This window comes from Nyctereutes procyonoides, unplaced genomic scaffold, assembly GCF_905146905.1.
Source record: "Nyctereutes procyonoides isolate TBG_1078 unplaced genomic scaffold, NYPRO_anot_genome, whole genome shotgun sequence".
In the NCBI taxonomy this organism is placed as follows: domain Eukaryota; kingdom Metazoa; phylum Chordata; class Mammalia; order Carnivora; family Canidae; genus Nyctereutes; species Nyctereutes procyonoides.
In genome coordinates, this window is record NW_026575052.1 from 2,208,621 (window position 1) to 2,221,703 (window position 13,083).

At 50.3% G+C, this 13,083-nt stretch overlaps 1 pseudogene; it reads right to left on the reverse strand.

Annotated features, from left to right (window-relative positions):
• Positions 1–3,839: 3,839 nt before the first annotated feature.
• LOC129513958 (tubulin alpha-1A chain-like) lies at positions 3,840–5,247 on the reverse strand (annotated as a pseudogene).
• Between the last annotated feature and the right edge of the window lie 7,836 nt (positions 5,248–13,083).

The window sequence follows — 13,083 nt, forward strand, 5'->3', positions numbered from 1 at the left end:
AAGTGTTACCGTCCCCATGTTACAGGGAAGGTCTCTGGGTGACCAGGCTGTAGGTGATAATAGCATTTAACACCTGATCCACCTTCAGCCTCTAAGGTCAAAGGCAATCAGGGAGCTGCTCAAAATGCAGCCAAGGCACCTCTCAACTGCGGGCCCAGGAGAATTCCTGCGCCAGCCATTCGTTACAAGATGGGGTTTGACGTTGAGATGGTCTTGCTGGCCACAGTTCGGAGGCATCAGGACCAGGTAAGGTACAAAGGTCTTTGAACGGCTGTGGTGGCCTCCCCGATCTCATCCCTGCCTTGTCCTCTAGCCCCATCTGAGCACCTGTGTCTCTCAGGCCTCTTTCATTGCTTTTCCACGTGCTTCTGCTCTGTTTGGGCTGCTCTCCCTCTACCCTTGGGCAGAGTTAGGTGCCAAGGCCTTCTTCTCCCGACCCTCCTGATGGCTTTGCATAACGCTGCCGTGATATCCTTTATGCCTTCCTGACCTGCAGGCCAGGTCAGTGCCCTCCAAGGCCAGCTGTCGTGGAGCCCTGCATTTCCCCTGCGGTGCTTAGAGCTGGCATTTTGCGCTTGTCTCTGGGATTTGACACTCTTCTGCACCGGCCTCTAAGCTCTGTGAGGATAGGGAGTGTGTCTGTTTGTCCTTACTGCAGATCCCCTGGCATAGCACACGGCCTGGAAGAGAGCTCAAGGTCAAGATATTTTCTGAATAAGTAAATTGTCTACTTGTTGATTGCTTCAGTAGGCTGGCAGGACGTCGTTGGCGTGTAAAGCTGGGGTAGGGGTGCTAGTAAAGACCCAGGGGGCGCAGGATGGAAGGAATCTGCATGGGACAGTGCAGTGCGGTGGGCATATTATAACCCTGGGCCCGAGAGGGGGCAGGGGAAGGAAGGCTCTGTTGGAACCTGGAGAGGGTTTCTGGGGTCGGTTCGCTGCCACCCGATAGGGAGAGAACAGAGGAATGACACTCGGACCCCACCCGCCTCGCACTTCCCATTGGCTGAGCCCACTGAACGGCCACAGGCCAAGCGGATCCCCTGATGCAGTTGGCATGAGTCTTGCTCTTGGGGCACAGCAGGGGTGTGGTTGTCCATCCAGAACCGAGTGATAAATGGATGTGAGAAGGGAGGGGTGAGTGGCTTTCCCGAGGGACACGATAGTGGCGTGGTTCTCAGGAAATCCTCAGAGAGGGGAGAACAGAACATTCCTGGTCTTGTTGGGAGCTGGCCATGCTTGGGGGTCCTAGGATTTCTCTTAGTTTCAGCTTTTTATGCCAATACACAATCCTGTATTCACATTTATATTCTGAACTAGCAGGCAGTAAAGTAGTGCTGTCAGGTGGAGATTCTTTGAGCAAGGACTCTGGAGAGGGGGGATAGAGCACGGCTTCGGGGTCAGCCCCATTTGAATGTGTTTCCTGACTCCAGGAGAGGCAGTGTGCAAAGTGGTTAGGTCACGGGACCTGGAACTAAGGTACCTGGGTCCAAATTCTGGGCCCACCGCCTCACCGCTGTGTGCCGTGATTTTCCCATCTGTGAAATGGGGAGAGTGGTACTTGAAGATGAGATGCGCTGACACATGCAAAGCACTTAGAGCCAAAGCCAGGAACGCGGTTAGGGGACCATACTTCCAGGTGAGCTCAGGACAACACCTAAGAATGCCTGTGGTCCTGGCACAATTACTGTGTTAATCATATAATTATTGATAATAACATTATTATTACCCCTTCACTCTCAAAGGAATTTTGACTTGGAGATAAGTCATAAGGTCCACACACTATGTTACTAATGTCAGACACTCGGCTCAGCTGCACGGCTGCTTGGGGTCTTAGCTCAAATACGGGTAACAGCAGTACCTGCAGCACTAGTACCTGCTGGTCAGCGGACTCGGCTGCTGGGCCCAGTCAGGGCTGATGGGATGATGCAGAATGGCTTGCGCAAGGCTGGTCTCGATTATGGTGATGCCATTTGTGGTTCTTCAGGCTCCGAGGCCAGGTAAGCCTTATGGACTGGGATAGGTCCCCTGATTCCCTTCCCCTCCGTTTCTGCATCCATAAAAACCTCTAAAGCGAATGCATCGTGAGGAACATGGTGTCCAAAGCATTCAGGCATCTTGGGAGGAAGGCATGACCCCCAGCCCTGCGCCCTGTGGTTATCTTGTCTCGGGTGGCTTCATTGTTTATTCTCAGGGCAGTTTTGGTAATGGTTTCCCAGGGAAACCTTGAACCAGGTCAGGGCTATTTGCTGTAAATAAAGGATGGTGCCTTAACCTAGATTCCTGCAGGCCTATGGGAGCTGCTGATTGGGGCTGTTTCATGGGTAATCTTCCTTCCAGCAGCTTTCACTTGAAGGGAGAGAGGATTTCATAGTTCCTTAGGGCCGATTTTTTTTCTTTTTTTTTTTTTTCTGAGCTGCTCCAAATACCCTGTCCTGGGCCTTTCAGTGGAAAGACAGAGAACAAACAGCACTAAGCTGGGGCAGTGTCTGTAGGGAACAGATATAAACTTCCCAGATTCCAGGGCATCACCCTTAGCGCACTTTCTTTTCTTTTTCTTTCTTTTTTTTTTTAAATTGGAGTTCAATTTGCCAACATATAGCATATCACCCAGTGCTCACCCTGTCAAGTGCCCCCCTCAGTGCCCGCCACCCAGTCACCCCAACCCCCGCCCACCTCCCTTTCCACTACCACTGCACCCCAGTGTTTGTAGCAGCAATGCACTTAATTTTCTAAAGCCAGCCTCTGGGCCATAGCGCAGAGGTGACGGCCCACTTATATTGCTTTGACCATGATCCTGAAAAATCTCTCTACTAGATCATCATGGAAAGTTCTCCATGTTGCAAGGTCACTAGCTGACCTGTATGCACAGATCAAATTCCAGTAGTGCCAGCTGGGCCCCAACTATGCTGTGTAACCTTGGGAAAGTCTTTTTTTTTTTTTTTTCCTCTCTGGGCCTCCACTTCTTCATTTGCAAAATGAGAGGATTGAATCAAAGTGATCTTGACTTTCCTCCTAATTATATAATTCTTTTGTTCCTAAGATAAAACGAGATAAGTTTTTAACTCAACGCAAAGGGCCTTCTAACAGGCCCAAACTGCCCAGCGGTGAGTGGAATGGGCTGTCTCAGGAGTAGTGAGAAGCCTGTGGTCGGGGTCATTCAAGCAGAGTTTGTTGGGGACAGTCTGTTGGGGAAGCCGTGAAGAGGCTTCCTGACTCCAGTGGCCAGTTGGCCTGGGAGCCCAGAGTTGCTCTGATTCTTCCTGGGACTATATATCCTCTCTCTTCTCTCGCTTCTCACGTGCAGGAGGTGAGTTTTAGGTCCATTTACTCAGGGAGGAGTCATGGCTATTCCTAGGGTCCTGGGATGGTCTAAATTGACACTTAGCTCTTATCATCTGGAGATACGTTTTGGCCAGTGGAGGACTTACTGCTCTAAAAGTCAAGCTTGTTTCCTGTCTCCCTGACTGTGGGAGAGAGAGTTTTGTAGATTTTGTTTATTTTATTTTATTTTATTTTATTTTATTTTATTTTATTTTATTTTATTTTATTTTATTTTATGTTATGTTATTTTATGTTATTTTATTTTATGTTATTTTATGTTATTTCATGTTATTTTATGTTATTTTATTTATTTTATTAAGACAGGGAATACTTTATTCAAACCCATCAGAGAAATGGACAGCTTGGGTCTGTAACAAAGCGTCGTGTTTTAAAGCATAGGTCAGTAATTGTATATGAGAGTATGCACTGCTACATACAAATTAACTGATCAGAGCACAACTTTTCAATGTTCAAAACAGAATAAGCTTCCCTGTAAAAGCAGCACCTTTGTGACATTTTTAACTTTAGTATTCCTCTCCTTCTTCACCCTGTCCTTCAACAGAATCCGCACCAACCTCCTCATAATCCTTCTCCAGGGCAGCCATGTCCTCACGGGCCTCAGAAAACTCTCCTTCCTCCATGCCCTCACCCACATACCAGTGAACAAAGGCACGCTTGGCATACATCAGGTCAAACTTGTGGTCCAGGCGAGCCCAGGCCTCAGCAATGGCTGTGGTGTTGCTCAGCATGCACACAGCTCGCTGTACTTTGGCCAGGTCTCCACCGGGTACCACAGTGGGAGGCTGGTAGTTAATGCCTACTTTGAAGCCAGTGGGGCACCAGTCCACAAACTGGTTGGTACGCTTGGTCTTGATGGTGGCAATGGCAGCATTGAGATCTTGGGGAACCACATCACCATGGTACAACAGGCAGCAAGCCATGTATTTACCATGGCGAGGGTCACATTTCACCATCTGGTTGGCTGGCTCAAAGCATGCATTGGTGATCTCTGCTCATGGTAGGCTTTCTCAGCAGAGATGACAGGGGCATATGTGGCCAGAGGGAAGTGGATGCGGGCATAGAGCACCAGGTTGGTCTGGAACTCCATCAGATCCACATTCAGGGCCCCATCAAATCCGAGGGAAGCAGTGATGGAGGACACAATCTGACCTATCAACCTGTTTAGATTAGTGTAGGTTGGGCGCTCAATATCGAGGTTTCTACGACAGATGTCATAGATGGCCTCGTTGTCTACCATGAAGGCACAATCAGAGTGCTCCAGGGTGGTGTGGGTGGTGAGGATGGAGTTGTAGGGCTCTACTACAGCTGTGGACACCTGGGGGGTAGGGTAGATGGAGAACTCTAGCTTGGACTTCTTTCCATCAGCAGGGAGGTGAACCCAGAACTGGTTCCCCCTTCAAGCTGTGGAAAACCAAGAAGCCCTGAAGACCCGTGCACTGGTCAGCCAGTTTCCGAATTTGGTCCAAGACAAGGTCAGTGATCTCCTTGCCAATGGTGTAGTGTCCTCGGGCATAGTTATTGGCAGCATCTTCCTTGCCTGTGATGAGCTGCTCAGGGTGGAAGAGCTGGCGGTAGGTGCCAGCGCGAACTTCATCAATGACTGTGGGCTCCAGGTCTACAAACACTGCCCTGGGCACATGCTTGCCAGCGCCCGTCTCACTGAAGAGGGTGTTGAAGGAGTCATCTCCTCCCCCAATGGTCTTGTCACTTGGCATCTGGCCATCGGGCTGAATGCCGTGTTCCAGGCGATAGAGCTCCCAGCAGGCATTGCCGATCTGGACTCCTGCCTGGCCAACGTGGATCGAGATACACTCACACATGGTTGCTGCTTGGCGGCTGCCGGGCGGATGGCGGAGAAGAGGAGAGGTTGTTGCTTCTTACAGCGCGACTCTTAGGCCGTCGATGTAAGAGAACCTCAGTCTTGTAGATTTTAGAAAGGGTCTCGGCTGAACTTCTGAGTATAGCCTCTGAGCGCAAGTTTTATTTTCACCTCTAAATGAATGACTAATTTGTCTCAGTAAAGAATTCCTGATCCAAAGTAATTTTCCCTCAGAAGTTAACTTCTTGCAGTGTTTGGTGTTTCTGATGTTTGGTGTTGCTGATGACAAGTCTGATCTCAATTTTATTTTCCTTCCTGTGTTAGTAATCTTTTCTTCTTTTCTGGAAGCTTTCAGGATTTTCTCTGTGCTGATCTGCAAGTTTACTATTGCATTTCTAAATGTGGGTCTCTTTTCATATACTTGGTGAATCTTTTTTAATCTGGAGATTCATGTCTTCGCCTTGTTTCTAACTTCCTCTCCTACATTTTAATTGTTCTCTAATTGTTCTAAAGTCCTCTTAGATCTTTACTGCCCGGGGATCCCTGGGGGGAGCAGCAGTTTGGCGCCTGCCTTTGGCCCAGGGCACAATCCTGGAGATCCGGGATCGAATCCCACGTCGGGCTCCCGGTGCATGGGGCCTGCTTCTCCCTCTGCCTGTGTCTCTGCCTCTCTCTCTCTCTCTCTCTCTCTGTGATTATCATAAATAAATAAATTTAAAAAAAAGATCTCTACTGCCCACCGTGGTAGCCCCAAGACACATTTGACTGTTAAGCATCTGGGGTGTGGTTAGTCTGAACTGAGACATGCTGTTAAGTTTAAAATATGCTCCAGATTTCTATGACTTATTAAAAAATAGAGCCTAACTCATTAACTTTTTAATATTAATTACATGTTTAAATGGTAATATTTCATAATTAATGCATTAAAATATACTATTAAAATTAATTTCACTTGTTTCCTTTTACTTTTTTTTAAAAAAGATTTTATTTATTTATTCATGAGAGACACACAGAGAGGGAGAGGCAGAGACGCAGAGACACAGAGACACAGGCAGAAGGAGAAGCAGGCTCCATGCAGGGAGCCCGACGTGGGACTCGATCCCGGGTCTTCAGGATCACACTCGGGCTGAAGGCAGCGCTACACCGCTGAGCCACCGCTGAGCCAAGGCTGCCCCCCTTTTACTTTTTAAGTTGGTATTAGAAAATGTAAAATTACATGTGGCTTGCATTTATGGGTTGCACTATATTTCTATTGGGTTGTGCTATATCAGAGAGCTATTGGGACCACCAGGGTTTCCCCTTGTATGTCTATTAACTTTCCCCTTACACTTTCTGTCTTTGATCTCATTTTCTCTGATATTTTATACCTCTAAGATCTTTGAAGTGTATTTTGAGGGACTTCTGAGCTCAAGCTTCTGTCTTACACAATTCATCTTCAACTATGTGTATTCTTATATTCAACCCCCTACTGGATTTTTGATTCAGGTGGTCGTGTTTTGAAATGTTAACCATCTCTAACTGTTTGTGGTTACAATCGTTGGCTCTTATCTTATAGATTTATTAGACTCTCTTGTCCCTTTGAGAAAATTAATTATGTTTATTTTTAAAAACATCATTTCTTTGTTATTTTCATTTCTTCAGGTGTTCATTCCTTCCTTTGTTCAGTTTGGGACTTCTTTTTCTGGGTGTAAGTTTCCCTCAAGAGTGAGGTGAGTCTTGACGATGTGCTTGTAGTCATGTTTAAGATTCCATGTTCCTCTCTTCCTTCTGAATATTCTTTCTATTCAGCAGTCTGTGTCCAGGGATTGTGAAGGATGATTGGGACGTGTAATTTGGTGAGTCTGCTGGTACTTTATCTTCCAGAGTGCAGGGGTTCTCTGCCCTTTTGGAGCTCTTTTCACTCTTCCCAGCTCCCTGGCACTAGGGCTACACCCATGGCTTCAGGTTAGGAATGCTTTCCTTGGCTGCTCAGCACAAGCAGAGGAAGGGTGACTGCTCAGGGTTCTAAACACTGAGATGGGGCATCTCTTCTCTGGGGGCCAGAATTATAACTATGCTGGTCACAGGTTATTGGGTCACACCCGTGATTCTGTTAGCAGGTGTCTTTGCACTGCCCCCATCACTGATGCCTGCTTATGGTGAATGCTCATCACACCGGTACCTAGTGAGACCTGAGGTCAAGATTCTGGAAAGGCTGCTGAGTGAATGAGTAATGAATGCATTAACCCTGCTTGGACCTGGAAAATATGTTTTCATTTTCATTAATTTTTATTAATTGAGTTGAAGTTGTTTTGCAATGATTTCCTCTAAATCATTAGTCTGTATTTTCTCTTGTTGGTACTCTCTTTGTTGTTGTCACCAATTGTACAATCTTTGACTCTTCTTTGCTTGGCATGTCAGCCTGCTGGAATTTTTAATGATGTCTGTAGGTGTTACTCCATCATTTATTTTTTTGAACATTTATGAAGACGTCAAAATGTCCTGGTTTTAGCCCTGATTCTCTGAGTGGATTTAAGTTTACAATCTTCTACCCAGAAACTTCTTTGTTTGTCTCTGTGTTTTAATTCCTATCTATTCCTGACTTATGACAAAACTGTCCTCCAATTCCTTGCCAGCTCACGTTCTGAAAGGAAATTCTAGAAGTGTCTCTTGGAAAGGATTCCAACACACACATGGTCGTTCTTTTCTTTCTGGGCAGCCCTCCAAGGCTCTCATCACTATGTCTGTATCCTCCAAGTGTGGCCCACCTAATGATGTGGCTCCTGCAGGAAGTCTGTGCTCACAACCCAGTTGTGCATATGTTTGGAGCATCACGTCCACCAACTATTTTGTTTGGGGGGAAAAATTATTGCTTGCAGGGTTTTAAAAAAAATCAAGGACTTGAAGGGTACAGAGAGAAGATATATAAAAAGGTGGAGAGCTGCTGTCTACTTCTTATTTCTTAGATAAGTAGGTAAAGACTCAGGGAAGGGAAGGGTATTTTCCAGGTCATGGGAGGTGCTGGTTACTAAGTGAGGCCTTGGCATCCTAGCTTGTGAGTTTAGGCGTATGACAGTTGTTCCTTGTTTTGTCTTTGGGTTTCTGGGTGTGTGAGGACTTTCTGGGTTGGGGACAGCCAGTGTGGGTCTTCCCTACAGGATGATCCTGCATTTGTCTTGTGTTTACTAATGAAGTTCTAGGATTTGGAAGTAGAGGAAAAAATCCTGCCCAGTGTCAGAGCCTTGTGAGCCACCGGATTACTTAGAGATAGTTCCAAATCCAGGAACCAGGGCTTCAGTCGTTACTGCTTGCCACTGACTAGCTGTGACCTGGAAGTCAGACGGCCTTTCTGGACTTCTCTTTCCTAGTCTGTAACGTGGGCTTTCTTGCATGTGCTCCATAGAGGCATATGGAAATGCAAAATGAGATGGTATATGCAGGCGAACACGTGAGAGTTAATACCTCCTGGATGCCAAACACTGTTCTCGATGCCGGGGATGAGGGCCGTGGCCAGGATAATCCAGGCAGGCCCTTGCTCTTCTGGGCCAGGGGGTTGGACAACAAAAACACAAGCAAATAAATAATTTGTGACATTGATGAGTTCAGACATCAAGAGCGTGATGAGATATGGAGCAACGACGGGGCAACTTTGAATTGGGTGCCCCTGTTTCTAGTAGGATGTGGGTGGCTACTGTCATTATAAATATGATAATAGCAATGATGGCAGTGACACTGACACCCAGGAGACCAGATTGGTCAGTGCTGGACACTTAAGGATGGGAACCTGATAGCAGTAATCCTGCTGCCTATTGAATGGGCTTGTACCCTAGTGCTGACCCCATTCATTCATTCGTTCACTCATTCATTCAGACGTTTATTAAATACTTACACACGCTAGACACTGCCTGAGCCCTGGGTACACTGTGGGGAACAGTGAAACCATGGGGTGTCCCCAGAACTCATGATGGAGTGGAGGGAGGGAGACAGAAGTTCCTCCTACATAAACAGATATTCAATTGCTAACTTGGTAAGTAGTCCGAGGGAAGAGCACAAGTTTTAATTAGTGAGATTAACAGGCTGAGGAGAATCCGCTTGGGGGGGAAGCCAGGGCAGCACAAGTGGGGGTACGATTAGGAGCTTCCCAGTATGGGAGACGTGGTGGCGTGAGGAGGAGCCTCTGGGGAGGAGGAGGCTGTGGGAGGGTGGGCGCTGGGCAGCAGAAGGGATTGGCGGGTTGGAGAACAGAGGACAGCAGTGCGGTGGAGCACAGGGGGGCGGGCTGAGCGACAGGTGCATTTGGTGAAAGATGCAGGGACCAGAGAGCTTGGGTCGTGGTAAGAGTTTTCGACTCCACCACGCTGGCAGGGTCTGACACCCACCCCACCTCACCGGCTCACATCTGCCCTGCCCCACCCACAGCCTTTCTTCCTGTTGCCTGCGCTGCCCCCCACCGCGGTGGTGCCCGGCCCAGCTCCACGTCCAAGTGGCCGCAGATGTCTCCCGGCTGCTCTCACTGGCTCAGCTTTCTGCCCTCCCGGAGCTGGGTGTAGGCCCTCCGTGGCTGGAAACACCGATGGGACAGGAGGTCACGCAGAGCACTAGAGGGTCTGGATGGGCTGCAGGTGGCAGGGAGGGATTAACAGGCAGGGCTCATGACTGGTTCTCTTTATTCTCAGTCTGAAGACGCTTCAGTTGGCCCTCTGTCCCGCTGCCTACTGAACCCGGCTGTGCCGCCTCAGGGCCTTTGCACTTGCTGTTCCTTCTGCCTGAGATGCTCTTCTCCTACCCTCTTCACCTCATTAGCTCCTGCGCATCCTTCATTTCTCAGCATAGATGTTTCTTCCAGGAAACCTCGCCTGACCAGATGAGATTCCCCCTCACATCCTCCAGTTATTCACTGTCACCCTGGGAGACTGCCGGGTTAGGTCGGCCTTTCTTACTAGACCGGGAGCTCCTTGAGCACCGGGCCTGGGTCTGATTCACTCTTTCCGCCTCGCTGCTTGACACTGACCTGGCCTCCGTAACAGCACCTCATAAGTAGCCGGTAGGAAATCATGCACTGAAGGCCCCCGACGTGCCAGACACTGGTCTGGGAGCTGGGACAGGGTTGGGGGGCAGCAATAATGAGTAGAAACAGGCTATTCTTTCCACTTTTATGTACATTTGAAATTTTTCATAATAAAAAATTATATAAACTCCATCTTTATTTTCTCTTTTCTTTTTTTTTTTAAAGACTTATTTATTTATTCATGAGAGACACAGAGAGAGGGACAGAGACATAGGCAGAGGGAGAAGCAGGCTCCCCGCAGGGAGCCTGATGCAGGACTCGATCCCGGGACTCCAGGGTCACACCCTGGGCCAAAGGCAGATGCTCAACCGCTGAGCCACCCGGGCGCTCCCAATAATCACAAAATCTAATCACAACATTATCACTACAGATCATGCTTAGAGATATGGAGAAAAAGTGATAATGAACAGTTAACTTTTACCACTTCTGGGTCATTGTTCAGAGAGTTCTATGTGCATCACTTCTGTTAGTCCTCCCAGAATGGCTGTGAGGAAAGCACTTTTATTATCACATTTTGCAGAAAGGGAAACCAAGGCAGACAGCTTTGCCCAAGATCATACAGGCCCCTGCCCCCCAGTGTTCCCAGCAGCAGTGTCCACAACAGCCAGACTGGGAGGAGCCTCGGGGTCCTTGACAGATGACGGATAGAGAAGCCGTGGCCTGTGTACAGGGGGCATCACTCAGCCGCCAGAAACGACGACCACCCACCACTAGCTTCGATGAGGCTGGAGCTGGAGGGTGTGATGCTGCGTGAAGTCAGTCAGTCGGAGAAGGACAATGAGCATATGGTCTCACTCACACGGGGAATATGACCTAGGGGAAGGGATCGTAGGGGAGGGAGGGGAGCTGAGGGGGAAACATCAGAGGGGGAGACAAACCACGGGAGACTCCTGACTCTGGGGAGCAACCAAGGGGCAGTGGAAGGGAAGGCGGGCGGGGGTTGGGGTGCCTGGGCACTGAGGGGGGCACGTGACGGGATGGGCACTGGGTGTGATGCTGTATGTTGGCAAATCAAACTCCAGTAAAAACAAATGTAAAAAAATATAAAAAAGGGATCCCTGGGTGGCTCAGCGGTGGAGCGTCTGCTTTCAGCCCAGGGCGTGATCCTGGGGTCCCAGGATCGAGTCCCACGTCAGGCTCCTTTGCAGGGAGCCTGCTTCTCCCTCTGCCTGTGTCTCTGCCTCTCTCTGTGTGTCTCTCGTGAATAAATAAATAAGTAAAATATTTTAAAAATATAAAAAATAAAAAATACAAGGAAGATAGATAGATAGATAAATAAATTAATTAAAAAAAAGAAGATCGCACAGGCAGATGGGATGGGATTCTAACCCAGACGCCCTGACCTCCGAGCCCACCGTTGATTGAATCTATTGCCTTTATAAGGACACACCAAGGTCACGTGTGTTCTGGAAGGTCTGGAATCTGCCCCAGCGCTGTTCTCAGGGACATTCCTGCAGGAGCCGGGGGCCTTGGAGCCTCGCGGAGAAGCAGGACCCTCACGGCCTGCGGGTCTGGCTCCGCTGGCGCGTGTGACAACAGTGACCTCGTGTGGCCAGAGCGCGGGTAGCAGGGACAGGCCGTGGGATGCAGCCGGGAGAGGCCCGTGGTGGGTCCCCGGGTCGCCTGCATCTGTGTGCACGCGAGGGCCAAGTCCCCAGAGGTGGGGCACGGGTGTGGGGCACGGGAGGGGCCGTGGTCGGAGTGGGGACTCGCGTGTCCTGTGCAGGCCGAGATCCGGGCTGCCGTCCCAGGGAGTCGGGACCGAGGGCTCACGGCTGCAGCCACGTCCACGCGGTCACTGGCTTCCGGGGCACCGGCCATGGCCCACGGAGGACCAGCTCATTCAGTCACCGGGCAAGTATTTATCGAGTACCTGCTGTGTGCTGGGCGCGGTCCAGGTGCTGAGAATGAAGCAGAGACTGGAGACAGAATTCCCGCCTTCCCTGTGCCCGGGTTAGGGGTTAGGGGTTAGGGGCTAGGGGCTAGGGGTTAGGGGACGGAGCCCTCCCCTTCCTCCTCCCCTGAGCTCACTCCTTCCTCGGGGGCTGCGCGGCCTCTGGGTGCACCTGGGGGGACAGAAGCCTGGCCTCCGCCCTGACATGGGGATGACCGAGCCCGGAGCACCCCCCAGTCACGTGTGGGACGTTTACTCTCTAGTGGTGGGGGGGGGACAAAGTCAGCAGGTGATGGCAGGTGCCTGGGGCGCAGGGGCACCCGGGTGAGGGGGCCCTGGGGTGGGTGCTGGCGGTGGCGCGTGGCTGGGAGAGCGTCTGGAAAGGCAGCACGTTCGGAAGGCAGAGGGGCCCGGGGGTGCGGTTTCTCGCTTTGGTTGCTCCCCCCCCCCCCAGAATCCCGCAGAAGCCGACACATGCAAACGTGTTTTCACTTGTTCAGAAGCAGCAGTTCTAGACGCAGCAACTCAGGGTGAAATTCAAATTCAAATTTCCCTGTAGGAGGGTTTTCCGCGGGAGTCCTTGCCCGGCCATGGTGCACGCCGTCCCCCAAGAGGGACCTAAAGGAAGTGGGGGAGTGAGGCTGGTGGACACTCGGGAAGACTATTCTGGGCAGTGGGAACAGCAGATGCAAAGGCCCTGAGGCGGGAGCGTGGGGCAGAGCAAGGAGGGGAGTGATGGCTGCAGGGACACGGGAAGGGGAGGATGGGGCTGAGGCCAATGTCCTGTGGGGCTTCGGAGGGCACCTGGGACTGAGCTGGGCCTCGGGTGTGAAGGTAGCACCTGCTCAGGATGGAGAGTGACTTTCCCCACGTGGAGGAGGAGCCTGAGACAGTCCCCTGGCACAGGTGCGCTGGTGCCACCGGGGCTCCCCGGGGCCAGGCCAGGCACGGCGCCCTGAGCGGCGGATGCCCTCCTTCC